This window comes from Chaetodon trifascialis, chromosome 19, assembly GCF_039877785.1.
Source record: "Chaetodon trifascialis isolate fChaTrf1 chromosome 19, fChaTrf1.hap1, whole genome shotgun sequence".
Taxonomy (NCBI): Eukaryota; Metazoa; Chordata; class Actinopteri; order Chaetodontiformes; family Chaetodontidae; genus Chaetodon; species Chaetodon trifascialis.
Window position 1 is genome coordinate 3848966 of NC_092074.1, and position 27204 is coordinate 3876169.

General features: G+C 40.9%; 1 protein-coding gene across 2 annotated transcripts in view; it reads left to right on the plus strand.

The window, feature by feature from the left end:
• LOC139348206 (heparan sulfate glucosamine 3-O-sulfotransferase 5) overlaps nt 1-27204 on the plus strand; it is an 86105-nt gene that overhangs the window by 37869 nt on the left and 21032 nt on the right. Inside the window, exon 2 of one of the 2 annotated variants that reach the window (XM_070988182.1) lies at nt 6876-6953. The exons of the other annotated variant lie outside the window; for it this stretch is intronic. The gene's annotated coding sequence lies outside the window, so the exon portion shown is untranslated. The remainder of the gene's footprint in view (nt 1-6875; nt 6954-27204) is intronic. 2 annotated transcript variants of the gene reach the window in all.

Genomic DNA, 27204 nt, shown 5'->3' on the forward strand with positions numbered 1-27204 from the left:
TTCAGAATCACATGTGCCAAGCACAAGGTCACACTCAAGGACGATCTTTGGCATTGGCTGTGAATATCGTCCTTGCTCTTTGTCCAACTGTCCACTGTCTCTTGTCCAGGGTCCTTACTGTTTCACGGTGTTCACCGCTGCTATCACATTTGATGTCATGATGATGTCACCAGTCTTCCTCTCAGGGGGGGTTCTGTCTATAGAGTGTACCAGCAGAGATGTTAAGGTGCTAAATGGATGGTCGTCAGTGCTGCTTGTAGCTTGAAAAGTCTTGCTAGGTGTTGTGAAAGCCCTGACATGTATGGGGGAATTTAATCTTCCATTCCTTATAGCCATTGGCTCGTGTACATGCCCTCAGACATGTTGCACCTCTCTCTTTCTATCCTTGTCTTCACTGATAACATGTTCTGTGTAGGAGGGCCTTTTTTCGCAACTGATATCATATGTTGCAAGTGGTCGTCTGTGTTGGTTGGTGTGTTTCCCAACTGCTTTTTATACTCCTGTCAAACTTCCTGTGAGTGCAGATCTCTAGAAAGGCCAGCTCCATTCGCTGAGTGACAACTGTGAATACCCTTAAAAACTATATTCAGGGCAGTCATTATGCTACAAGTGGCTGCATGACTAGTTTGACTACATGCAGTAACACAGTGTTAGTATTGCTGTTTCCTGAACCAAATATCTTTTCAGTAACAATTCTTTTATTGATCAAGTAGTGCAGTAGCATCCACAGAGCTACCTTTTCCCAAGCATCTGAAGCCCAAGCGCAGCAGAACTCTCTGCTGCAGTCTGAAATTAAACTTAAAGGATCAGTGCTGTACACAGATGTGTATGTGTAGCTGACAGAAGCACTTCCAAATGATGGTGACATGACGTACCAATCCTTGGGCTGATGCCTTCAATGTCTCTAGGGAATACAGACACGTGAGCCTGAGTTTATTTGATGGAAAGATGATAGAGACTGAGGATGGAGAGAAATTCAACATGAGGGAGTCTGGATTTTTCTTCTTTTTCCACAGTGGTTTGAATTATTGAATTTTGAGTTAACAGTTTATCCTGCAAATGTGCCCAAATCTAAATTAAGCATACCCATGCAAGCACAGGTGTGCATAGACAAAGACACACACATACACACACTCTGTGCACCTGCTTTGGTTACTATGTGCAGCACTTTTTTTTATTTTGTGTGTTTTCGTTGCATATTGGTTTTGGAGCAGTGAGAGCAGAGACCGCAGCTTGTTGTATAATTAGCAATTGAACTTAACTTTTCCCAAAGTCTGTTTGACTGACAGTTTTATTGATGGCTGAAATAGCACTGACTTAACCCAAACCCCCCAAAAAAAAGAATTAGCTTGGATGAACTAAACTACTTTTGCCATTTTGCTGTACCTTAGCTTGCTACATTTCTCTCGGGATAGCCTTGGTGTAGTGAAGCCTAGAGTAACTAGTAGATTCGATTCGATTCGATTCGATTCAATTCAATTCAATTCAATTCAATTCAATTCAATTCAATTCAATTCAATTCAATTCAATTCAGTATGCGTTTATTCGTCCCGTAAAGTGAATAGAATGTTAAAAGACAACAAGTGCAAGCAAGTTAACACAGCAAGTATATACAAAAGGATGGGATAGAAAGAAAAACGGCAGCTCACTGCACTTTCCAAGAAGCTTGCCCAACACTGAGAATATTATTCTGAAACAATGAGCATCAAGACAGAGAACAAAGGGTTGACTCACCAGTATTAGACCCTTGGCACACTGGATTGAAGTGGCTGGGTAGGTGAATAGCTCAGTGTGCTTCAAACAACACGTCTAAAGATAAAAGCATATGTACTTGTGAATGGCCACACTCAAAAACAGGGTGAAAAGCTTGCTGTCACAGAGATGGGTAAGACATGATGAATCATACAAAAGGGAATAACATGGAACACTTTCTGACAGTCTCTCCTCAGAAGCATTGATGGTGCTGCACCCAGTTGTTCCCGTAAATAGAATTTAAAATCTCTCTCAGCACCATTCACCTGGCCAAACGTGCAGGAAGTGGCAGTGCTTGTCAGGTTGCTGGGAAACCCTGTGGAGTTATTTCGTGAACAGACAAAATTGGCAGTGTGCTTGCACAAGGCACTAAGAGAACTGGTAAAAACATAGCACTTCCAGTGGTCAAAACTCCACAGCCTTTTAAATACGACATTACAGACAACCCCTTCAATCAGAAACGTATGTGAGGGGTTGTTTTTAAACGCTGTTCAATGATCCAACAAGCTTTATTTGAACCGTGACACCTTAAAGATGTACACACTGATGTCATATCATCTAATATGATCACACTTTGTAATTAGCTAATACTGTTACTTGTGGCTGCCAGGGTTAGTCTATTTATTCTACACCCACAGTGTAATCATTTCTAGACACTCTTATTAAGTAGTTCTAGGTTTTGTGGCTTGCCAAAGCACACTTATACTTCCAGACTAATTATCTGTGCTTTGATTAACTATCTAGAGGACATCAGGACAGAAGGTGGTTCCAGAGGTACAAGCTGTTGGAATCGCTGTGGGGGATGCACTCTGCAACAAGAAAATGACAGATGACATAATCCAATGAAAAAGGCAGAGAGGACAGTTTGACCAGAGCACAAAGTATGCAAACACTTCTTTGTGTTCCATTGAACCAGCTAAAACTCTAAATGATGGTAATTAATTCAGAAGGTCCCGTCCCTTCAGGGAATAGGTCATTTGGTAAAGTGCATTCTCAGGATAGTTGTTCCAATACTCAATATGATTACACATAATAAAAGTTTCAGATTTTCACCAGAGGGAGACTTTTTTTATGATGCAAGATCTTTATCAGCACATCAAAGAATAGCTTCCATTCCTTTGAATAGTGCCATTGTGCAGCTGGTGCAGCATGTGTTTGTTAAATTAATCTTGCTAATGCTACTTATAGCAGGAATGGGTCTTTCTTTATTTTTATATAAATATGCATGTTGTTTCACAAGTGTGGGGGAGGAAAAGATGAGTTGTGTCTCAGCCTATTGAGTGTTCATCCATAACACAATGATAAAACTGTTGTTCTCTCACCCGTTCTCACTGGTATCCATGGTTGGTGCCTCATGTCAGTGACACTAAAATTCAACCATGGGACCAAGATTCAAATCTTATACATGGTATCAATGCACAGGTTTAAAGATAAAAAGGGCAAGTGCAGGGCAGTGAAATCACCAAGTAATTACTGAGCTCTGGGATGACAAATCCTCCAAAATAAACAATATACAATGTACAATATATAAAAACAGCTGAAGTTAGCATTTTTAGCATTAGCACGTGGAGAAATTGGTCGAGAAAGAAGTTTAAATCAGATCACTTCAAGTTAAAATCTGTTATCTCTTCACCGTGAGTTTGACAAAGCTCTGGGTTTGGTAACTACTTGTCTTATCAATGTTGCTATGTTCCCCAGTCACAGCATTGAACTGAGTCTCTACAATGATATCATAACTAATATAAATGATGGCTCAAGTTGTAAAAAGTTCCAGCTTGCTGGGTCTCCAAGGGGAGTTAAAGATGGAGAGAGACTGACAGTGTGAGAGAAAAAGAGAGACAGACAAGAAGGGAGAAAGAAAGAGAGACCCAGAAATCAACACTGCATCAGAGAGTGTGAAAAACTGTGTTATCTCGTTTTGACTCACATTGTGCGCCAACCACAGGGAATCCTGCTCGCTCCCTCTTCTCTTCTGTTTCATCCAAGTACAAGGTTGCTGTTAATAATTAGAGAGGAGGTGTTAGACGCCACCGATTCACCAGCAGAACAATCTGTCGCACACAGAGCCGTCTCGTTTTAATAATTAAAATGAATCTACTCTTGTGCATATTTGCATAAATTAAATGAATATTTGTTCTGCAAGGCTTAGCAAACACATTCCTGTCACCGCAATGTGTAAGCGTGGTCATGATTGGCAGAGTCTGTTGTCCTCCAGGAGCAGTAATCTGCACACTGCAGCGGTGATACCAGGGAACAGCACAGGTCCACTCTATGACCTTATCACATGTGATTTACTGCATTTCCCACCTGTACTCTTTTACATGACTGAAGTGATCCATAGTCCTCTGGGCAACTCAACCAGTGGGTTTTGACCCTTCAGCCCTTGACCTCTGGGGTTAGTCTGCACTGCTGTAATCACAACATACCCTGGCTGCCATCTCCAGCTCTACCTCTGCCCTTCTTTTTAGGCCAGAGTTAGTGAACTGAAGAACAGTATAAGTCATGTTGATTGCTTCTGCTGACTCTAAAATTGATAATTTTAATGTAATTTTCTCATAATTGGGTGTTGCTGCACTAAATAACTTAGCCTGATTTATCGATGAAAATCGGAAAAAAGTGGCCTGCAGATTATTTATTGTTTCAGTAATTTCATTTTTTTCCGCTTAGAGGCAGAATTAATGCCCGTGTCCTTAGCAAGTGGTCTTAAAAGGTGTAGATTTTTCCAATTTTCAGCTTTACAGGCTGTGCTTATCAGACCCAAACAACACTGGATTTTGAGCTCAACATGATGTGAATATTCTGCCTTTTTGACATTTCTATATAAGGGTTTTAAAGTTTGGGTCTTGAAGTTGAACTGAACTGAGTCATCCCTTTTCAAAGTACATAATAATAACAACTCATTTTTAAATGTATTTTAAATAGAGCAGACCACCAAACCAAGTGTGTTGGACCACATCAGCATCTAAACTGAAGTATCAGTGTCAAAATTACATTTGCAAGTATGTTTCTGAGCTGTTTAAGGTGCTGCAGCTAATTAACCAACTGCCCTGCAACCTGCAGCAATGCATTTATTTTTTCATTTGATGTTTGTTACTTGTCAAATTGTCGCCACTGTCGCCAAGTGCTTGCTCATGGGGGAATTGTTGGTTTCTTTGTAGATAAAAGAGCTTGGTCTGTACCAGCTCTATATGGAAAGTGTCCTGAGACAACTTCTGTTGTGATTTGGCGCTATACAAATAAAATTGAATTGAATTGAATTGAATTGAACTTGTTCACTTGTTCAATTAGCTGAAGTGTGGGTGTTGGATGTGCCCTTCTTTTGTAAGCTGAAGATGCACATAAACATCTCTGCATGCCTTTCCAGAGAAGGGTGGTATGGGTATGGCTTACACAGGAGACTTACCCGCTCACCCAACCAATCTCAACAATGTATCACACAGACCTGCATGTCAAGCGAGATGATTGATTTATCCATCTCGAAGTAGAACAGGTTTAAAACAAACCAGACACAAAAATGTTGTACATACGCTATATAAAAGATACAGCCATGTGAATATCTCAGAATGGCTTCCGCCCAATGCCTATGTTCTGCTCGGAGAACCATGTTCCACCGTTCAGATAAGAAAGAGACATTAAAAGCAGAGCTGATCAGGGCTGACTTGACTTGACATCATCTACATAGAGAACTAGTGGCATTTAAACTCATCCATCCATCCATCCATCCATTTTCTATACCGACTATCCCTTCTGGGGTTGCGGGGGGGCTGGAGCCTATCCCAGCTGTCAACGGGCGAGAGGCGGGGTACACTCTGAGCCGGTCGCCAGTCGATCGCAGGGCAACATATACAGACGAACAATTCACGCTCACACCTACGGACAATTTAGAGTCACCAGTTAACCTGATGAGCATGTTTTTGGTCTGTGGGAGGAAGCCGGAGTACCCGGAGAGAACCCAGGCATGCACGGGAAGAACATGCAAACTTCACACAGAAAGGCCCCGCCCGACCGACCAGGGGATCGAACCGGCGACCTTCCTGCTGTGAGGCACGCGCACCACTGTGCCGCCTAATTAAACTCAAAATTATTTAATCTAAATTTCTCCTTTTTTTCCTTTTTCTGACAAGACGTGACATGGTTTACAGAGGAGTTTAACTTAAGTTGAACTAAAGAATTGTGAACAATGTGTTGATGGAGACATTTTGCTGTTTGCTGAGTTTTCAGCCATGCTCGCAGCTCTGTGAGGCTGTTCTTGCTTGTAGGCACAGCAGTGCTTCCACCTAAATGCTAATCTCAACATGCTAACATGTTGACGTTTAGCAGGCATGCTTACCTTGTTTACCGTTTTAGTTTAAGTATGCTACATCCACATATCAGCTAGGCTCTGATGCTGTTTCTGCCCTTACAGTATGTGTCTTCTGATGTATTCTTTGCTCCAAAGTGAGCAGTGTTTGCAGTACCATCAGGGTGCCCAGTTTTAGCATCGTTGACCCCACTTGGAATGGACCTCCTGACCTTTGCAGTGTTAGTGCTTCGCTCCTCCAAGCAGTAAAGTTAAGAAACAGTCGGCTCTCAGAGCACAGAAGCATCGCCGATCATTATCCAAAGGAACATTAGTTCCGTGAGACAGATATCTGAGGGCAACGCTTATCATGCGTAGTTCTTGCACAGCAGTGGTCACTGTTTACATAAGCGGTGTCTGACTTTCAAAGATAAAACTCTTCTCTTCCTGGAGTGTCCACACACTCAGTGGGCTGGTTTTAATTAACTGAAGAGAGCAAGAATTTTACACAGATGAGTTGTGTTTTATTCTCATCTGTGGGTATATTTTAACTTCTGAAAGCAGTCTCCCAACTGCATGCCAGGCACTGCATCCCATTTGTCATGCAAACTAGACACTGGATGAGCCTTTCCCCAGGCTAGGAGCTGAGAATCACTCAGTGGGTTTGTTCAGATATTTCCATGGTGTGATGGTTTATAATTCAAAATGGATGGAGGCAGGACATTTTTCATGTAAGTTTCTGCTCTATGCACGCTTCACCAAAGTTCTTTTTTTCTTTGTCGATTAGATTTAAAATAGTGATTGTCCATTTGCTTTAGTCTGAACATTATTCTCTGTATTCTAGATACTGGATCTGTGAATAAAAGCATAAAGAAGTATCCAGGTGCAAATCACCACCTCTGGCAGTCATGAGGAATAGAGGGTACGTATCGACATCTCTTACTCACACAGAGATTTTTCTGGTGCTCCTGCTGAGCACCCAAGCAAACTCACTCTCACTGATATGAGAAGTACAGTACATACATACTTACATACACACACACATGCACACACACATATGTATACATGAGTTTGTGTGTGTGTGTGATTATGTGTACATGTATATATTTGTGTGTGTGTGCATATGTGTATGTCAATAAATAATTATGTATATATGTACATATGTGTTTATATCTATGTATCTATCTATTTATACACAGACAGTGGTAAGATAAACATGTAAGTACTGTAGATGCAGGCTGAGAAGTACTCATGACAAGTGAATTGAACTTCATATCTAAAATTGTTCCAGTGCCACTGATGAGCATCGGAAGAAATTCTGACAGTATATAAATACCTGTTCCTATTTTAATGCAGGGGTTGACAGTATCATCAAAGAAAGCAAAGACAGTACGCTTCACATTGGTTGACTGTATCTTCATCTTAAGGGCTCTGTAAAAACCTCTGCATGGTTTTTATGCTGAATCTGTTTTCGCAGTTGACGGCACAACAGCTCGTTCCCACTTCTATTTTCATGTTTGCTTTTCCGTATGAATGCAGGGTGTCTGATAATGGCTGTGGTGTTTTTGCCATTCAGGTGAGAGTCATCACAGCAATTACACATCTGGCAATATCCTGTTTATACCCCGATTCTTATGCAAAGAAAACACAATAACACACACTCAAAATGCCTACATTTTGCGTTATTCACGGTTGCTCAGATGAATCAATTTGAGATCAGCTTTAACAGTTTCACATGAGACAGCTGAGCGTAAGTAACATACCCAGTCTTGTTTTGCGACGATCCACATCTTTGGTGGCGTTTCAGCGGACCAGTGATTAACCTTGCAAACAACCGTAACGTAAATGTTAACATTCAGCACTGCGACGCTCAACGTTTGCTGCTCCGTTAATCCACAGGACAATAAAAACTACACACCCTTGAAAAAACCAAACAACTATCATCCCAGAGCACGTTGGTACTGAGGTCATGGACCAAACCACTAACAAGAAAGTTGTTTGCCTCCATACTTTTAGATGCTTTCATTTGTTTTCTAGAGTAAAGTGATGTCTGAATGACCTGGTAGTTGTTATATCTGCTGCCTCAGTAGCAGCAAAACTTTCAGCTCTGTTGAAAAATCACTCCTCTTCATAACGTAAGGGTCACATCTAACATATGCTCTGATTTTCTGTTATACCTTTGTCTCATATTTTCATTTAAACTAGCCCAATAAGAACTTTCCTTCATCTTGTCCATTGCAGTTTTCACTTCCGGGCCCCCATCTGAATTTAACATCACGTGACTGCAAATAACCTATTCCAGTTTAGCCAAGTATTGTATGTAGATACTTCTGTATCGCTTGCCAGGCAGCAGCAGGGTGAAGAGGCTGTGACTGGGGTGAGTATCGTCCTTTAATATCCTTTGGGCTCTGCTCATGCACCTCAGCTCAGCGATATCACTGACGCTCAGTAGGTGGGTACCAGTGATGTTCTGGGCAATTTTAATCGTCCAATGCAGAGCCCTTCCATGCCAGTTTGTAATCCAGTCAGTATTCTTTCTATCACTCCTCTGTAAAATTTAACAGGAACGTGGTACAGGAATTTTGCCTTGTTAAGTATCTTTAAGTTGTTGTAAGTTGTTTGTTACAGTTCTTTATGAACTTTCTTTACCCGGGTGGAGATGTGTGATGGCCATAACAGGTTCTCTGTGATGCTGATTCCCAGGGGCCTAAAACTTTCCCCTCCTCCACCTCAGCTCTACTCATGTAGACATGGTTGTGTGTCTTTGCCTCTTTTTTTTTCTAAAAGCAAGAATCAGCTCTTTGGTTTTGCTGATGCTGAGCAGTAGGTTGCTCTCTGTGCACCACTCTGCAAGATCGTTGACTTCCACCTGAGACGAAATCTCATTGTTGTTTGGAAGTCAGCCGCTGATTGTGAGACTGGTCATCAACAAACTTCACAACAGAATTCTCTGCACGTCTGGAATAGGGTCCAGTCATGGGTATACAACGTGGACAGGGACAGGCTGAGCACGCAGCCCTGGGGGGCTCCGGTGTTGAGCACTGGAGTGGAGGAGATGTGATTGCCAATCTGAACTGTCTGGGGTCTGTTTGTGAGGAAATCTAATATCTAGTTGTAGAGTGTGATGCTCAAGCCCAGACTCAAGCCTGTCAGTTTCATGGGGGAGGACGTGTTGAATGCTGAGCAGAAATCAGCAAACAGCATTCTGATGCAGATTCAAGGTTTGTGAAGACTGAGTGGAGGGCAGTTGAGATCTGTGGATTTGTTGGTTCTAAATGCAAACTAGCGAGGGTCCTGGCTGGTTGGGGTGTTGTCTTTAATGCCCTGGAGAACCAGTTTCTCAAAAGACTTCATCAAAATGGGGATGGGTGCTACAGGACTGCAGTGTTCCTGGACTTCAACGATTTATTTTTGTGAGTTCAGTGTTATTACTGATTAGAACGATCAAGAATGATTCAGTGGACTCTACTGTGCATTTAAACATTCCACTCAAAATCCATATACTGTTGTTCTAGAGCTTTCCATCATATTACACAGTCTTAATGAGCAGATGAAGTTTGCAGATGTGCCATGGAACAGCACATGTTCAAATTTTCTGTTAATCTGAACATTTTGATCTCTTTTCCTCTATGGAAACTTAAAACTTGAGCGTGACTGTTCGTCTTGACCTTTGAAAAAGCAGTGAAGGACAGTCCACTGCTTTTTAAGGCATTTTAAGGATTTTTCATCCACGTTGGATTAAATGGTTAATGTCAATTGCTGCTGTTTCCAAAGTCACCAATGAACAGTCCCAATTTAAATGGACAAATTGGGGATTAATAAATATTTGCATTAAGGTTTCATATTTGCTCTTGGTGGATTATTCAGTGATGATCCAAGAGGCTACATCATATTGAACGTGGACAACTCAGACTAATATATTGGTCTAGCTTTGTCTCTGGCTGGTACACAGTCGGCGCCTGAAGTTCCCTGCCTGACCTTGGCTTTTGACTTTGCCCTGTTTACCTGTCCTGCTTAGATGGCTGATGAGACCTGCTGCTGCCTAACAGGACGTGCTGTTAGTTTAGTACCAACCTCAGCTGGATGGGGGTGGAGAAGAGTGTAGGTAGGCAGAGCAGTAAATCCACATCGTACTCATCCATCAATGTGCCCATGTCGCCGCTCTCTCCCTCCCTCTCTCTCTCTGCCTCTTTCCCTCCAGCTTAGCTGAGCTACGTCCCTCCTTATACACGTTCTGTGGCACATGATTAATCCTGCCTCTCATATCTCTTCTCATGTGTCAGCACCTTCGCTGCTTTATAGGCTTATACTGAAATGAAGTGACAATTCCGCTCTGAAATATCACCAAATTAAGACTGCTGGCATGTGTAAACAACGCAAATATACACCAAAAACCATAAATCAAATGGAGGGTGATGCCTAACTCTCCTATTAAAACTTTGTTGACCCTGTAATATTGAAAGGTTGTTTCGTGTGGTTGAGCCTTTTTAGCTGATTCTACATTAGTCATCTCTCAGCTGACTACTCATTATTGATGATATTTGTGATGTTTTGTGCATTAGTTCTTGAAAAATTGTATTCATAAATCACACATGGATTTATTGTAGTGTAGGTCACAAATAAACATTGGCATTTGGCAGATCTTAACAGGCCATTTCACTGATGCAAATGCATTTATGTGCAGGAGAATAACATAAGCCATGTAGCTGAGATACCAGTGGAAAAGACGCCTTATGAGTGTACTTCTTTATATTTACTTGCATGTAGTCAAACTGAAATTTGAATTCTCTTGACTTCTTGTGAAAGGAAACATAAGGATATTGTGCATATTTTTCAAATTTTTCAAAATGAGAAAACCATTTTTTGGACATTCTTGTGGAAACAGTGTTCAAGCCTCTGAGTTGGTATTTTCCAGAACAGGGGTTGACTGACACTTGAGAAGCAGTGTAACTAAGAGTCATGTTGACTTCCATTGTGCACCACAGACCACAGATCACAGCCCTGTACAGCCCATAACGCTGTACATGGTATTTTTACCCCCTTTTCAACAATCTTACATGTGTTGGTTGCCATTGGGAGGACCAGTTTGCTTCAAGTTTGGACTACACTCAGGAAGTGGAAGCTATCAAGCGACGCTAACTAGCTTCCAGCTGTAATGTTTGTAAAATTTATGAAGTGACTACCTCTTTCTGAGTGGAGATTAGCATAGATTTCCTACAGATGTTATCAAACTCACAGCAGTGAGTTGTAATTTTGGCAGTCCATACTTTTCCCAGTAATTGGAGTCACAACACAATGTAATTAGCTTACAGCACCAATATGGAGAACCCTAGCTGCAGATATGTGTAACCTGCCTCAGCTCTAACTGCTAATGTAAAAGACTGGGAGATACAGATAGTTATTTCATCAGTGCATTAATTATCTTGTGGACCAGTAGTCAGAAGTTTAGGTCACTACAGAAGAAAGGGTGTAATAGCAAAATGCATTGAGTGACCGAGTAAAGAACCTCACACACATCAAAGGTACGTTTTTAAGTGTGTTGTATTGTATCAAATGAAAAATGAAGTTGTAGAATGATAAGCCAAAAAAAAAAAACAATTTTAGCTTTTCAGCTCTTCAGACATGAGATATCAACCACAGTCCTCAATAAATCAGTCCCCTTTTTTTTCTTAAATAAATCACAGTCCCTGTATAAATTCCAGTCTCTGTCTTTTGGGTTGGCTCACCACAACCACTGAGGTCCCGTTCTACCTTTACAGACACAGGAAGAATCCCCAGTAGAAGAAGATGTCTTGTAGATCAACACAGGAATCCATACAAGGGAATGGAAAAGAAAAGACCCGGCTATAAAGGCCAAAAACAGGGTCACTGTATTGTTCACATAACTAAAATATACCTTTACATTTAAATAAATACATATAAACACACATTTTTATGCATATACTTTGTAACACAGCTTCTTAATAATTATTTTAACCACTCTTTACTGTAAATTCAATGAACTGAATACATTTCTCAGTATTAACATGAGGCAAAACGGCTGAACATTTCTTTCCTTCTTTTATCTTGTTTTTTTTCTACCGCTGCTCACTCTCAAAAAAAAAACACAGAAAGAGGATAAACGTAAACAAAACACTGTAATATAAAACTTTTTTTTTTATCCACAGCATTCATGAAAATAATGCCTCATTGATCCATATTAACATTAGCAGAAGCAGCACATTTCACTCCATTTATCAGACCAACTTCATCCAACTCTGCACACACACCTCTCACAAGTTATAGCCGCTCGTTAAACAAGCACAGTGTGTGTCAGGCTTGTTTGTTTGTTTGTTTGTAGAGAGATATTGTGTTACTTTACTGTCAAGCTGTTTTTTCCTATGTTTCTAGAGGCAATGAGGCATAGATTATGTTATTTTACTGAAACTATACAATATGCATATTCACATAATTTTGGACTCTTACAGTATAAATACAACAATAATAGAAGAATTTGAATTTTGATTTTCTCAACCTCTCATTTAAACATATCAGTACTTGTTTGTTTATAACATTTACACACAAATTAAGTATAATATGCATACAAATTATCTAACTTTTAGAACCTTGCTGTCAAAGTCGATAGTCAAACTGAATAAAAGCACAAAAATATTTAAATACATGATTTCTATATCATTTAATTATTTTTTACTTTATTAATTTAACACTAGGAATAATAAAGGGCAGATTATGAATGGATTAAATTCAGCTATACAGTACAATTTTTGAAAAGGTATGAAATGTCATATCAGCAGCAGCAGCAGCCTCCTCACCAACCCTCTCAACAGAAGCTGTTCAATGTACTCCATCAGGTAAAACAGACTAATTTTGCTTTGCGCTGGCCTCTAACAGATATATGAGGTGTGGACAATGATGGTATGTTGTGATTCCATGTTACATTCTTTATGAATATGGGTTGCTACTATTCAACCGGTTATATTGCAGGTATGTTTCTGTATGGTGTTTCAAATGCTGATGTTTCGTGCTCCATGTGCCCCCTTTTAACTTTGAGCTGTTAGGCTGGCTAGCCACCAAATAGCTGGACCCAGAGATGCAGACCCGGAGACAGGACTTATGTGAATCAAAAACAAATTTATTAACAAAACAGGAACAGAAAACGCACTCAACAAGTGGAAAAACAACAACAAAAAGCACACTCGAAAACAGAGTGGATGAAACACAAGGAGCTCCGACGAAGCGGGTATGGAGAACGAGGCACGCGTGGAAGCGGCAGGAGAACACTGGAACAAAGGAAAACACAGCACACCGTGAGTGGCTGGAAAGTAGACAAACAACAAAAAACACTTTCTCTGAGAAGAGATTATAACTAGAGACGTAGTACTTACTAACTAGTTGACCAAACACCGCCATAAGAGGATGAGAGAATAATCCAGCGACTGGAAGAAGACTGCATGCTCCTTAAATACTCCAAACAATGAGAAAGTGTGCTCAGGTGAGCACCAGGAGGCGGAGCCGGCTGCAGGTACAGGGATGCCCAGCCGCGGGAACAGGGGTGACAGACAGACACACACACAGGAAAAGAGGGGAGGAGACACAAAAGGAGAGACAGGAAGGTAGGATCCTAACATGAGCACCTGCCTCTCCAAAGGTCTCTGCACAGCCCTGCATGGGATCCTCCCAAAGCCCGCCCCCCCCTCCCCCAGAGGTGTCTTTCCTAGTGGGCGAGTGGAAATTCGGCAAAAATAGATAAAGTGGGCAAAATCCGACGAGCTGGGCAGCGGGGGAACGGGGAGGGCCTCGGCGACGGGGTGGTGCGGACGTTCGCCAATCGTGAAGAACATGCAACTTTCTTTGAGCACCTGCCCTTCCAAAGGTCTCTGCACGGCCCTGCATGGGAGTTCAGTAACGTGTAACCTTTACAATGTAACAATGGGTGTGGCTAATGACTGGAGCTAGCGCAGAGTTACCGCTGAATGCTAATTAACACAACTCACGTTCTCCTCCGCTTCTGTTGTAAAACACACGGTCCACTCATCTATCCATGGCAGAAAGGAAAAGCTCCGCTCTCTGCTCTGACAATAAAAGCGACTTAGACTTGGAATATCTGGCACTCAGACAAAAACGGCATAGTCTGCAGCAGGAGGCTAGCACACCGCTGCCTCGGAGACAATCGGGCAGAGAGAGAAAAAATGGAAGCACCCAGGCACGTACGCCCTGGTGGCGTCTGATTGGTTACACCATCACGCGAACTCCTCATGTCACCCGAATCTTTTACACTTTGAGAAAGGCACTTTTGCCACACTTGAAATGAAATAAAATACTCTTTTTAAAACAGATAAATTAACTTGTGTGTGTGTTGATCTTTTTAATCTAACTATTAACATATTTACGGTTTTTAACCATAAATCCTATTTATTCATTTTATGCAAGATTGTCATTTATCTGTCACATGGAAAAGAAAAAAAAAATATATGAATTTATTAATTTATTGGTCTAATTAATCAACTGGTGAACTGGACTGTTAATAAGGCCTGGTAACCTGGGTTACATATGGGCTTGGAACCAGTAACATTATCAGCCTCCAAGCAGGTTAATTGCATGTTCCATTCTGTTGGAATTGAAGTAACACTTCCTTTGTAATGCCTGCCCACACAGATATTCTACCAATCTAATTACACTACTGACAGTGTCAGTCGAAACCAAAGGGTCACAATAATTTGACCAAATAAGTACAAACAGCGTCAGAACAAACAACCAGGATATATACTGTAAACTGATTTCTTCAGAAAAAAAATCAACACCTTCTAGACATGATTCATTCATGTCAATTTAGTTTGTGTCAGAAGTGCTGCAAAAAACTTCTTAGTTTTAAGTCACTTAAAGTTTTTGCAGGATTATAGAGGAAGGACACTTGAATGGAAAGGAAAGGGAGGGAAAATATCTGTGGAGCTGTGTGTGTGTGTGTGTGTGTGTGTGTGTGTGTGTGTGTGTGTGTGTGTGTGTGTGTGTGTGTGTGTGTGTGTGTGTGTGTGTGTGCAGGCTGCTGGGGATGAGACAGCCGGAGAGCTCTCTGAAAAATCTTAACTGGCTCCCGGCTTCTGACGCTGACTCGCCTGCATATGCATGAAGTCAAACGTTGTGAGCGCATGCAATTGATTGAAAGGAAATATGACAAGCTTCATCGTACAAGCGCGCACATACGAGCTCAAGATAATGCACATGTACACACACATAGACACACATCTATTCATATGTAAGGCACAGTTCTGAAACCAGCTGTTCCACTGTGTTTAAATTATCACCTGTCAGCACAAATTTAGCCTTCCTCTGAAGGGGCTGGAATTTAAATTTTCAGATCTGCCATAGAAATCACCCACCACCCCTCCTTCCGCTGTCACCCATCATAAAGTACAGGCAATGGAGCCCCAGCCATCAGTTTTCCTCATTTCCTTTTAAGATCACAGGGATTTAGTTCTTACTCATGCAGCTCTGCACAGTGAAGATGGTGTAGGAAAAATGTACAAATTTTCAGACACACAGGTTCTATCAGCCAGACAAAATATGACAAATTAATAAATATATACTACTATATGCCTCTTCTTCTTGGTTTTGCAGATAAAAGTATTTCCTCCTATAGTCTATTCCAGTTTAATATCAAGCAAATTTTGTTCAGTTTGTGTCAGTTTGTTCATGCAAATTGGACAGTTTGTGATTTGTGGTCGTTTTTTCGGCTAACCAACAAAGGAGAGGTTGTGCATAAGCCAGCTGTAGCTGTTAGCACGTTTCATGAAGTAAAGCCATAAATCCACAGGTTATGCTTAACATTTCCACTTTAAAGGAAACAGTTTAAAGTCACACAGAAAAATCTTTGCCTCAGTTTGCACTACCATGAGCAAATGTGTGTCTGTTCCCATCCACTCACATGTTTGCTTTGACTGCATGCCACTGTGTCACCTGTAAAATTTGCTTTGCGCTATATGTCACAAGCTTGGATTTTATAAAAAGATTTAAGTTTGGAAAGCAGTCAACAATGACCTGATTTACCATCCATCCATCCATTATCTATACCGCCTATCCCTTTCGGGGTTGCGGGGGGCTGGAGCCTATCCCAGCTACAATGGGCGAGAGGCGGGGTACACCCTGAACCGGTCGCCAGTCGATTGCAGGGCCACATACAAGGACAAACAAACATTCACACTCACACCTACGGACAATTTAGAGTCATCAATTAACCTAATGAGCATATTTTTGGTCTGTGGGAGGAAGCCGGAGTACCCGGAGAGAACCCACGCATGCACGGGAAGAACATGCAAACTTCACACAGAAAGGCCCCGCTTGACCCGGGGATCGAACTGGCAACCTTCTTGCTGTGAGGCACGCGCACTACCTGCTGCGCCACCGTGCAGCCCTGATTTACCATCTTCCCCAAATTTTATTAATGTCTGAGTGAAAGAAAGCACTGTCACATATCTATTGTACTGCTAATCCATGGCCTTTCAAGACTGAACTCAGAGAGGTGAAATCACCAGATGGGTTGGATCCAAATGGGGTTATGAGAAATGGAAGTCATTTCACCATTCACATTTTCTTTCAGCCATATTAGTATTTCTAATTAACTGATCAAGCATACAGGAGCAGCCGGGCTATTGGTCGTTGGCTAGGTGGGTAGTGAGGTTTGCATCTTTCTCTCAGCAGCCCTGGACATGAAAGGAGATCAATGGCGCACGTCCTTAGAGGAATCATCATTTTGATCCTGGTTGTGACTCTGATGCATGCCTGTCCTCACTCGAGCTTCTGCCTTCTGTGTAGGCCACTGCCAATGAGCAAGTGGTAATGACTAAAATGACACAATTACGTCTAATTCGATGCAAATGTCTGCTGTGGCAAACCTTAGACCCACGGCACTCCATCAGCCCCAGGGCAACAAAGATGGCCGTCGTGTTGTGGCTTAAATGTTCCAGAGTAACTATAAAAGGCTGAACACTTACTTCTCCTTCGCTTCCAGGCATCTAGATATTTCAGCCCAACACAATAGAAGATATAGTGTAGTCAGCTTATTTATGGATTGACGCTGTTCCCTTTTAGCTTGCAGGGCAGAGCTCTGCCACGGTCTAATGAGGCAGAAGACAACCTGAAATCAATAGCTGCTCCCAGCGCAATGCAATGAGAGCAGCCCCAGCAGAGGACTCCAGTAATTAAACGTATTTCACCATGGATAACGGCCGGCTGGTTAAAGGTTGGAGAGCAGGAGAGTAGTTTTGCAGAGTTTGTTGGAATGTAGGTTAAGTCTTTTTTTTTTTTTTCTTGTCAAACCTTATCTCTCCCCTACCTTTGCCAGCTGTGAGGTGCTTTTAGTCTGCAGGGTAATGTGTCTCCTGGCCTTGTTAGTCTTAATGCGTAGAGGCTTAGTGCATTCACTGTAGTTGACTGCTTTGGCCCCAATGTAAATGCTGGATGCAGTGCAGGAAATTGCAGCAGGGCAACGGGTTTATATTTGTGTTTTTCAGAATATTTACCTTGGCAAATCCACAGTGGGCATGAACTGGCCTCACCTCTCACCAATCTATGGATAATAGTGTTGCAGAGTGGGCGGCTTGGAATCATTTTTCGGCCCTGTACATTTGCATTCCAGAGCAACAGAGCAGCAGATTAATGTTATGACCTTCAGTTTCAATTATACATTTTTTTCCTGTCAGTTTGATATGATCAGTGGCTTTGAAATATGACAATACACATTAGCCTTAACCAACAGTTTTTTATGAAAAGAGGCTAGTAACACGCATAAATAGTAATAACAAATTCTTCATTAGTGCAACAGGGAAGCTGATTTAAACTGCTTTGAAGTAGTACTGTATTATCAGCTTTATACAATACATAATGTTTAGTTCTCTAGCTTGCCATTAGCTGAACACTTAACAGTGTCTATGATTGGTTGTTTCTCGGTGAAATCCATCTTGGGAGTCAGACTTGACTTTTCTTAAAGCAGTACATTGACAGCAAAGCACCACCCTGATATATTAACACTGCAAGTTATTGCCACATATATTGCATTTTTAAATTTGCATTTTGTAATCCTTTGGTTGATGTATTGAGGTTACTTTAATTTTTATCGTCATGGTTATAATTATTACTGTGACTATTAACTTGTTTCTCAAGTCTGCGGGATGTATATTGTGCGATACGCTGATATTGGGCCACGAATTGTCTAAATAAAGATTCACAACATTCCACTCTGGTCTGGTCTGGGCTCATGTCCCCAGCCACTCCCTGAGGAAGACCCATTGTGGGTTGAAATTGGTTTTTGCTAATGTGATATTTTTGCTTTGATATGCCTTAATTAATAAAGGCTTTTTGACTACATCCTCTGCTCTGTGCTAGTGTGCCTGAAGCAGGCTCATAGCTCCTCTTTTATATAATTGTGAAACCAGATAAAGACATTCGCACACATACATTCTTGTATTTTCAAACTATAAACAGGTTAGTTTCAACCAACACAGGGGGTAAATTAGACATGTCCACCACTGTCACCCAGCTACTCTATTTCTAATATTACTCTTTGTTATTTTCAAGATGATATATTTATGTTTGTTTTTACAAGCAAGCTGTTATTGGGGAGATGATTCACCTTCTGTAAAATTGTGAAATAAATGGTAGAAATATGGTGATGAAAGCCAAACAAAAGCAATATCCAAGGCTGTTGCCTCAGGCTTTGTGGCTTTTTATTGTTGCATATTGCTGCCGGGCAACTCAGACAAGCTGCTGGTGTTGGGCCATAATTGAAGTTGATATTAAAAGACAGGAGCAATGCGTAAGTCATAAGAGGAACACAGCAGGGTCATCTCAGCCAAATGACACGCTGATGTAACTGCAGTCACCTTCCCTGTATACTTGACAAACTGCTGCCACCAGGCTACACTGGGAACAAAACAGATACATAAACCACTGCCCTTCACACGAGCCCTTGACTTCAGCGCTTTGGCATAACGGCATTGTCACCACTTACGATGTACTCAACGGACAATCACATGAAGGAGAGAGTAAAATTTGAAATGACATCAACTTCACCTCGAGCTGATTCCATGCTACGTGAAGGGTAACTGCTGTATTACTGAAACACCTGCCAGACACCGAACACATTACAGCCCTCACCCATCATTTTTAAGCAACATTAATTTTAGACCATGCTGATTTCAGCCTGTATTGTGGTGACAACATGATTCCTGGAGAAAATAGAAAACAGTATTGCTAAGAAACGGCTCATCCTAAACAACAGGTGTGCAACAACAGTAAAACATTGTCTTTGTCCATAAGTTACTGATGTTTCATGCTGAGTGTAGTCCCATTAGTTGCAGGAGTTGCAAGAGAAAGTGTCTTTACACTCCTTGCCTTGGTCTATATCGAGGACCATGTGCTGTAAGATGGGTGGGGCAGGTTCACTGTAATCTGTCATAGTGGGCCACTAATGTCACTGGCATCCTCCTCCAGCAGCATGAAGAATGAGTGTTTGCATAAAAACTGCACTGTACAAATATTTAGTTGAAAAAGAAATCAAATCTTGTCTTATATGAGCTCAGTCCAATTGAACTTGTGTTAAATGCTTTGATACACTCTTGAAAACAACCTGATTTTCTTCAGAAAGTTTCAAGCATTTTGCAAAGATCAAAGCTTATTTATACTATATGAGGTTTGGAAATGTGATTACGCAACTCAAATTTCAGAGATGCTGCTTGTCTCAGAATGGCTCCTGGAATCACATTTCCAGCTGTGCTTTATGTCACTTAATGCTGACGTCAAGTCCATCGTGCAGTTGGTGTGACATCATGGCCAGGGCCTTTATTTGAAACAGGTCTTTGTTCTAATGTCTTGTTTCCAGCTAGTTTATATTTTTTAGATCATTTTTTAAGCCTGTCTGTTTTCTGATCTGCTTCCATTTTAATTTGCACAGGATTTGCTTGAAACGTCCTCCTTCCTCCTCTTGATGAATTCGTTATAATCTACATTGTGTGTGTTGATCTAATAGGTGGGTGTGTTAATGAATGGTTGATTGAGCACAGCCTATACAAGCTTTGTATGCGGTGTCAAGTCAGAAACCCTGTTGTTTGAAGGCTTTTAATTGGAAATATCTCAGTGTTGAGTTTCATTGATGGTAACGTAAGTGTTTGACTTGTTTAATGCATTTAAACAGTATCTTTGTTCCAAAGAGAAACTGACAGCAGCAGACTCTGCTGTTGTACTGATGGAATTAGTTTTGTGGAAATAAACATTATGCTGAATTTACAATGTGAAACACAGAGTCCAGATAATTATACCCAATATATATATATTTTTTTTTAACTTTGGCTTCACCAGTGATCAGCTGTTACTTCTTCGTGCTGACCACAGCCTTTATTTAAAGCCCCCTTCCATTAAAATCTTTTCTTATATCTGGGACGTTTGAGCTTCACTGTGCAGAGTTTGACAATAGAAGGCTGTTTCCATATTCATCTGCTGGACGGGGAAAGTTTTCTGTGCTCACCTTCAAACTTACTTTAAGATGTGTATGGTACATACAGGACTGTGTGACATCACAACCAATCATGCTCCAATAGGCAACTTAGACAAGAGTGATGTGGAAACTTCAAGCGTCCAGGTCACATACACTGAGAACTGCTTTTTCAGTGAAGTAGGAGACATGTTGTGTCCAGTAGTTTTGAAATGAACAGCATTTGCATATTCATATTCTGGAAGGAGGAGATGGAAACCATTTCACGCACAAATTACTATTCTAAGCAGTGTTTTTACGTGTCTCGCATGTCTGGAGGGGTCTTTAAATACCAGCTTTTATTTGAGAATTCATGGCAATTAAGCTCAAAAAGCAAACAAAGTTGAGCTTAGCCATCTTAAACCTGCTCATGAAGTGTAGCTCAAAGAGACAGTTCTCACAGTAATCGCAGTGCAGTGCTTTCAGATGTCCTCCTTCAAAACAGAGATAAATTACATTTACATAAATAAGTCTACAGTATCTTACTATTTTAGCTTTACCTCGTGAACCGCTGCCGAGTCTGCAGTCTGAACAAATAGTCTTTACATCACTTCTCTGGCAGAAGAAACAAAAATGAGATTTTAGTATTCAGCACAAAAAGGAATGATGTGCTATGATCTGTGTTTTTTGCAGTGTGAGGCATCTGTCATTGTCTTCAACTTGTGTGTTTGAAGTGATACTTCAGAGATTAAAAACAGCCTGTGTGTGTGTGTGTGTGTGTGTGTGTGTGGTTGGGGGGGCATCATCATACAACATCAACATATTCCATCTATTATTCATGGCTCGTGTACTTTCTGCAGTCTTCATGGGCTGTAACAAGGCTTTTCGATTCCGTCTCCCCCTGCTCTGACGGCGGTGCCCCCGCACACACTGACGCACACACACTCCACGCCTGCCATGTGAAATTGTGGATTTCGCAGAGTTAATGCAGTCATATGAATTATTAATTGTAATAAGTGGAGCTTCCAGGCTCTGTGTTTTATTGCGTCCTCCTTCACTGCTCTGTGACATTACAGAAATGGCAAATGTGTCCGAGACAGACTGAGCCCATTAATAACAGAGCTCAGCTTTGTTTCCTCTGTGACTTCAGACCTCTCTCAACTTGAATAAGGCTTCCAACGTCTGGCTGTGTGGGATCTGGAGCATTTTAATGGATTCCCCTCCAGCCCCTGCATTATTATCTTATGAAGTGTTTATTTAAGGGCAACAAGAACGCTTTAAAGCGTACAGAGGTTATTTGCACCAAATAAAGTGGCAGTGTGTGTAGAATCAGAATCAGAAAAAGCTGTATTGCCAAGTATGATTATACTCATACAAGGAATTTGTTTTGGTGATGTTGGTGCATGACAGTCTTCTAAAAATAAACTATTAAGAAGTGAAAAAAAAAATAATATAAATATATATATACAAGCTTCTAGCTTCAGCGAGTGCAGATTTGTGAACCTCTGAAGATCTTTTAATGTGACACCATGTTGCCTCCACCACTTTTGTCTAAAATGGTGCATCTGTCTCAAAGCCAGATTTATTTATTTATTTATAATTTATTTATTTATTTATTTTTTGATGGTTTCTTTTTGTCATTTAGATAAATTCTTGTAAGAAATTTGAATTAAGAGAGGGACCTACACCTCATGTCCCAGCTAATTAGGGCTCAGAGCACAGGCAGGGCAGAAGCAAACTGTGATTTATTACCCTCTCTCCTAAATGAGCTCCTGTATGCTGAGGTTTCCAGAAGCTAATATAATCTTTAGTTAAAGAAAGTCCAGCCTATTGACAGAGGCACAAGACCAGCACTCATAAACTGCACGTATGGATTTATACTAGGTACAGCTATAAGACATGAGAAACTGTTCCAGGGTCAGGTAGTGCAGACAGTAAGTAAGTTCGGCTCTGTTTGCCGTTGCACAAACAGCCAGGATGAATAAATATTTCATTCTGTCTTGAGTAGCATTCCAAGAAAAGCAAAGCATAGGTGTATCTATATTTGGATGCATTATTAATAGAGAATCAGTGTTTGAAGCATGTAGTAAACAGTATGCTCCAGGCTTCAGGCTTTTGTTGAATACCGAATGTCATTTTTTGTTCATTTACTGCTCAATTATATAAGATACGGGTTTACATTTTCACATTTATAAAAGGGAACATTTTTATGGTTTATATGGAGTTGATACCATAACTCCATTCAGAAAACATCTGGAGAAATGATCATCTGTTTCATTGGCAGGTGACAAGCAATGAAATCTAAGATTTAGATTCTTACAACCCCCATTCCTAAAACTCTCAGGAAACTATGTAAAACACAATCAGATTATTTGCTAATCCTTTTGTTACATATATACAGGCACTCCAAAAGGACTTTATTACCTAAATATAATGTTGTTCGCTAACAGTCCTCTAGCCCCTTTATTTAATGCTGCTGCTCCTCGTCAAGCTTTCCATTCTCACACAGCACATTTGCACTGATAGCAATGGCAAATTTAGCATGCAATGGTCCACAATTTTTTCAGCAACGGATGATTTCAGAAAGAGCTTGACAAAAGCTCACACCTCATTTTCAACAAGGATTTTTCCGCTTAAATGACAGCTGCTGCAATTAGATTTTCTCAGCTGTGGCTAGCTAGTTAGGTGTAACTCTGAGCTGGTCAGAAACAGTCTTTGCCTCGCTTCTTTAAATGACAGTTTGTATGTGATATCATGCACACAGACTGAGGCTAAAGTTGCAAAATTGCAAAAAGCGTCCTCTGGAGTTGATGATCCTTGAATCATGAACTCCTGTGGAGGTTTCTAGACCAACCACTTTATGTTTCTATTCAGCATTTTTCACCAAAACATATTGTGTGTATCTTTGAGGTATAAGGAACTGTCCATGTTTGCTTAATTAACTGTAAATTAGTTGAATAGCCTCAAAGTGTTGTGTTGTTTGTGTTGTTATATAGCTGAGCTCCTGTGTTCCCACAGGATAGGCCTCCTCATGATTTGAATATTTACATTCCTGTTACCTCTGCTTTCAACTAATCTTAACCTGATTTCGCTGTGTTTGTCCTTCAGATACTGAACAGTGGTGCTTCTTTTAGGATGCTAAAAGAAGTGGGTTCGTCACTATGAGTACCACCTTCCACATGACTCACACCCATTTGAGCCATCGTTCTTCTAAGAAGTGTTGATTAGTTCAGCTTAGAACCTCACAAATATCAAATCTTCTCTGTTATTTTCTTTGAAACATCTCTGATCAAACTGCAGCATGCGCTGGTTTTTGGTGTTGCTTCTTCTCTGGACTGACATCTCTTTGGACATGTCAATTCATACTTCAGTGATGCCAGGCTGAGGCCTTGGAGCGAGACAGTGAAATGGACATGTGAAGAGGAATCTGCCTAACCGAGCAGAGCTCCCTGTCCTGACTGGCAACAGTTGACTGGCTCCCTGAGCAGATGATGGGCAGCTCATTGCCACTTCCTCTGCTCTTACAGCACTGAAGTGAGATCCTGTAGAGTCTTTGAAAAAGCTCTGTTATTTTTTTCTTTGACTACCTTTACATTTCACCTCTCGCTTAAACTATTTTTAGACATAAAGTGCACCTCCAGAGGCACCCCATCTTTCAGGGACGTCATGAACACCTTTATGGACAGATAAACTGCTTCCTTTGGGCAACACAAAGCTGTTTTTGTCCGTTGGCGTTCTTGCCCATGTTTCTTAACACCCTTGTGGTGTATTTACAGCCATTTATCCATTCAAGTGCCACTCTGTGATAAATTTTCTACTCACTGATGCAGAGTGGGAACTGGCAGAGCACACACACACACACACACACACACACACACACACACACACACACACACACACACACACACACACACATCCTGACTTTGAGTGTCTTTCCTCTGCCTATAAAAGTGTGCACCCACATGTGCTCCACCCTGTGTGGGAAACTCTCTGCCAGTTTTCCCAGGGCATGGAGAGGAGGATCTCAGTGGAAAACACGCTGAGCCCTAAATCAGCGGTGTGCTCCCACATCCCACACAGCACTGCATCAGGATGTAGTCACTTTTGAACATTATTATCTCTAATATACTTTATTACAGAGTGTTTGTCCATTTAAAAGAGCACCCTAAGGAAGCTGAGACCTCAAACTTGTATTTTGATGATACAGTATATATACCGTTTATTTTCTGTATCCTGTATAACCTAGAATGTAAAGCTTAGCTCTTTTTTGCTGTGGTTTAGTGGGTCTTTTGGACACGATGAACCTTTTTTATGCGGAGGTGAGATTCATGTACATTCCCTTTACTTGTTCATGAAATGTACTTGTAAACTTTGCCAGTTTGCCAGCCAACCCCTCAAGAGCTTACTGCTAACATCCTATCTGTGTCAGTGTCACAGATATTGGAAAAATATCAAGCCATATGGGCTTAGTATTGCTTGAATTATTTTGATAATAGTGACATTACGATACCCAGGTTTCTACTCTTACCTTAGCCTGTATTCTCAAATGGTGTCCAAGCATGAGCAGTTTTACAGGAAGTTTGCCTCATTAAAGTAGTCTACAATGGGGGAAAAAAATTAATTGCTTAATTAAAATCCGGAATAAGTCCAAACACAGCTTTACAACACTCATCAAGTACTGCAGTTTCAGGTGGACTAAAACTACAAACGGCAGGTCTTCTAGCAGAACTTAACAACCGTCGTTCAGCCACAGACGTTTGGACTGTAACTGATCATGAATTGATGAATGAACCTGTGGTACTCCAGTAGGAGTCAGGTTGAGGAGCTTGTCTGCACAATAGAATGTTTGTAAGTGATTTTCATACAGGTGGTGCAATGCAAGACATTCCTGGCCATCAGGCAACATGTCAGAGTGAGCTAGTATTAATGCAGATACAGGCCAGCAGCAGAAAGGTCACTGATTTGATTGCTGTGACAGACAACGTATCTATTAACAGCTGTGTGTGCTGTCACAGTGTCCTTGAGCAAAACGCTGCGCTGCTTCCTGTTCACTTCCCTGTGTGTCTCTCTGGATCAGTCTCTGTTGTAAATGTAATTCAAAGGAACGGTGATCAGCCCAGGCAATCTGTGATGGACATCAGACAGTGATGTGACTTGACAGATACTGTGATCGAGATGGAATAGCTCCTGTCTGAAAACTCATGTAGCCACCATCAGGCTCAGTAGCAACATTATGAACTGCAGTATGGATGTAGTGTTCCAATCAGGAACTGGACACTGGATACTGAACACGAACATGACAACTACCTGGGAGATATGTTGAATATGATCAGCATCTTTGGTACAGAGCTCATCATCAGAGAAACAGTATTTGGACTTCACTGCGGTGTGTTCACAGTAAGCATGTTTGGAATGGTTATGGTTATATTGGTTTATTCTCTGTTCATCCTCCGTGCTTCCTGTCAATAATACACACCAACAACAATTTACTTATACTTGAAAAGGTAAGTATAGCAACATGAACCAAGGGAAAACCACAGTCTGAACAGATGCTGATGCTCAGTTGTATCAACGCTGTTCTCAACACATGTGAAAGCCGGATCATGTAAATTGCAGCAAATAGCAGAGAGTAAATTAGATATATTTTTCTCAGTTATGATATCTTTCAACCACCAAAGTAGTTGCTGAGATGCGGGAACACAGTAACATTGTGACAGGGGACAAAACCCGAGCAGTCAGATGGTCAGACAGGTTGTAACCAGACCAGATTTAACCAGACCTGTGAATCTACTTCATGAATGTACAGAGACCAGAGGCAAAAGGAGGGACAGGAGTCAAATAACAGAATGAACTGAAGTCTCTGAAGTGCCTGTGCTCAGAGATCTTACATGTTACATGTATGCCAGGGAAAAGTTGGAACCAGAAAGTTTCTCTGTAACCTATAAGATAATCTAGTTTTCTCCTCCAAGTAGCTTTTACAGACCTGGATTGTGTTTGAATGAAATAGTGTTCCTTGCGTCATTACAGCATTACTGAATTCCTAGATGTCAGCAATTAACTTTGGAAGTACAATGTTGTTTTTACTAATAAGGATGATGGACAAATCTACAAAGACCCATACTGTGAAGCATTAGAATGAGTGGAATAAAGTTACCTTTCCAACTTTGGCACAGACACAAAAAATGAGCAGGTGTCATGTGGCTGCAGTTAATTACTTTTTCCAATCAATTAATTAATTTTTTTTTCAATTAATTCATTAATTATTTGGTCTAAAAATATACTTAACTGTGATATAAACAGGGTAAAACAGCAAATCCACATATTTGAGATTTTGGAACAATGTGAACATTTGTCATTTATGCTTGATAAATAACATATAATTAATTATCAAAAAAAGGTAGTAATTCATTTTTTGTTAACGAGCTTTGTTTCAGCCCTGTATTACATTGTACCACCATGACCATTTGGCCATTATATTGGATTGCTGACTACTTCATCTCTCCATTGTCAGCCATTTCATTGCTGGCTCAGAACAAAGCAGTACGCCAAATGGCCAACTGGGGAAGCAGGTGGTTGGCCATGAGATCACTGGAGACTAACACTCCCTCTGGTCAGTATATTACATTGTTCCCAATTCTTGATGATTCAGATAGAGATGTGACACTAATTGTCATTGTCGTTTGAAATTCAATCCAGCACTCTTAGATGCCGA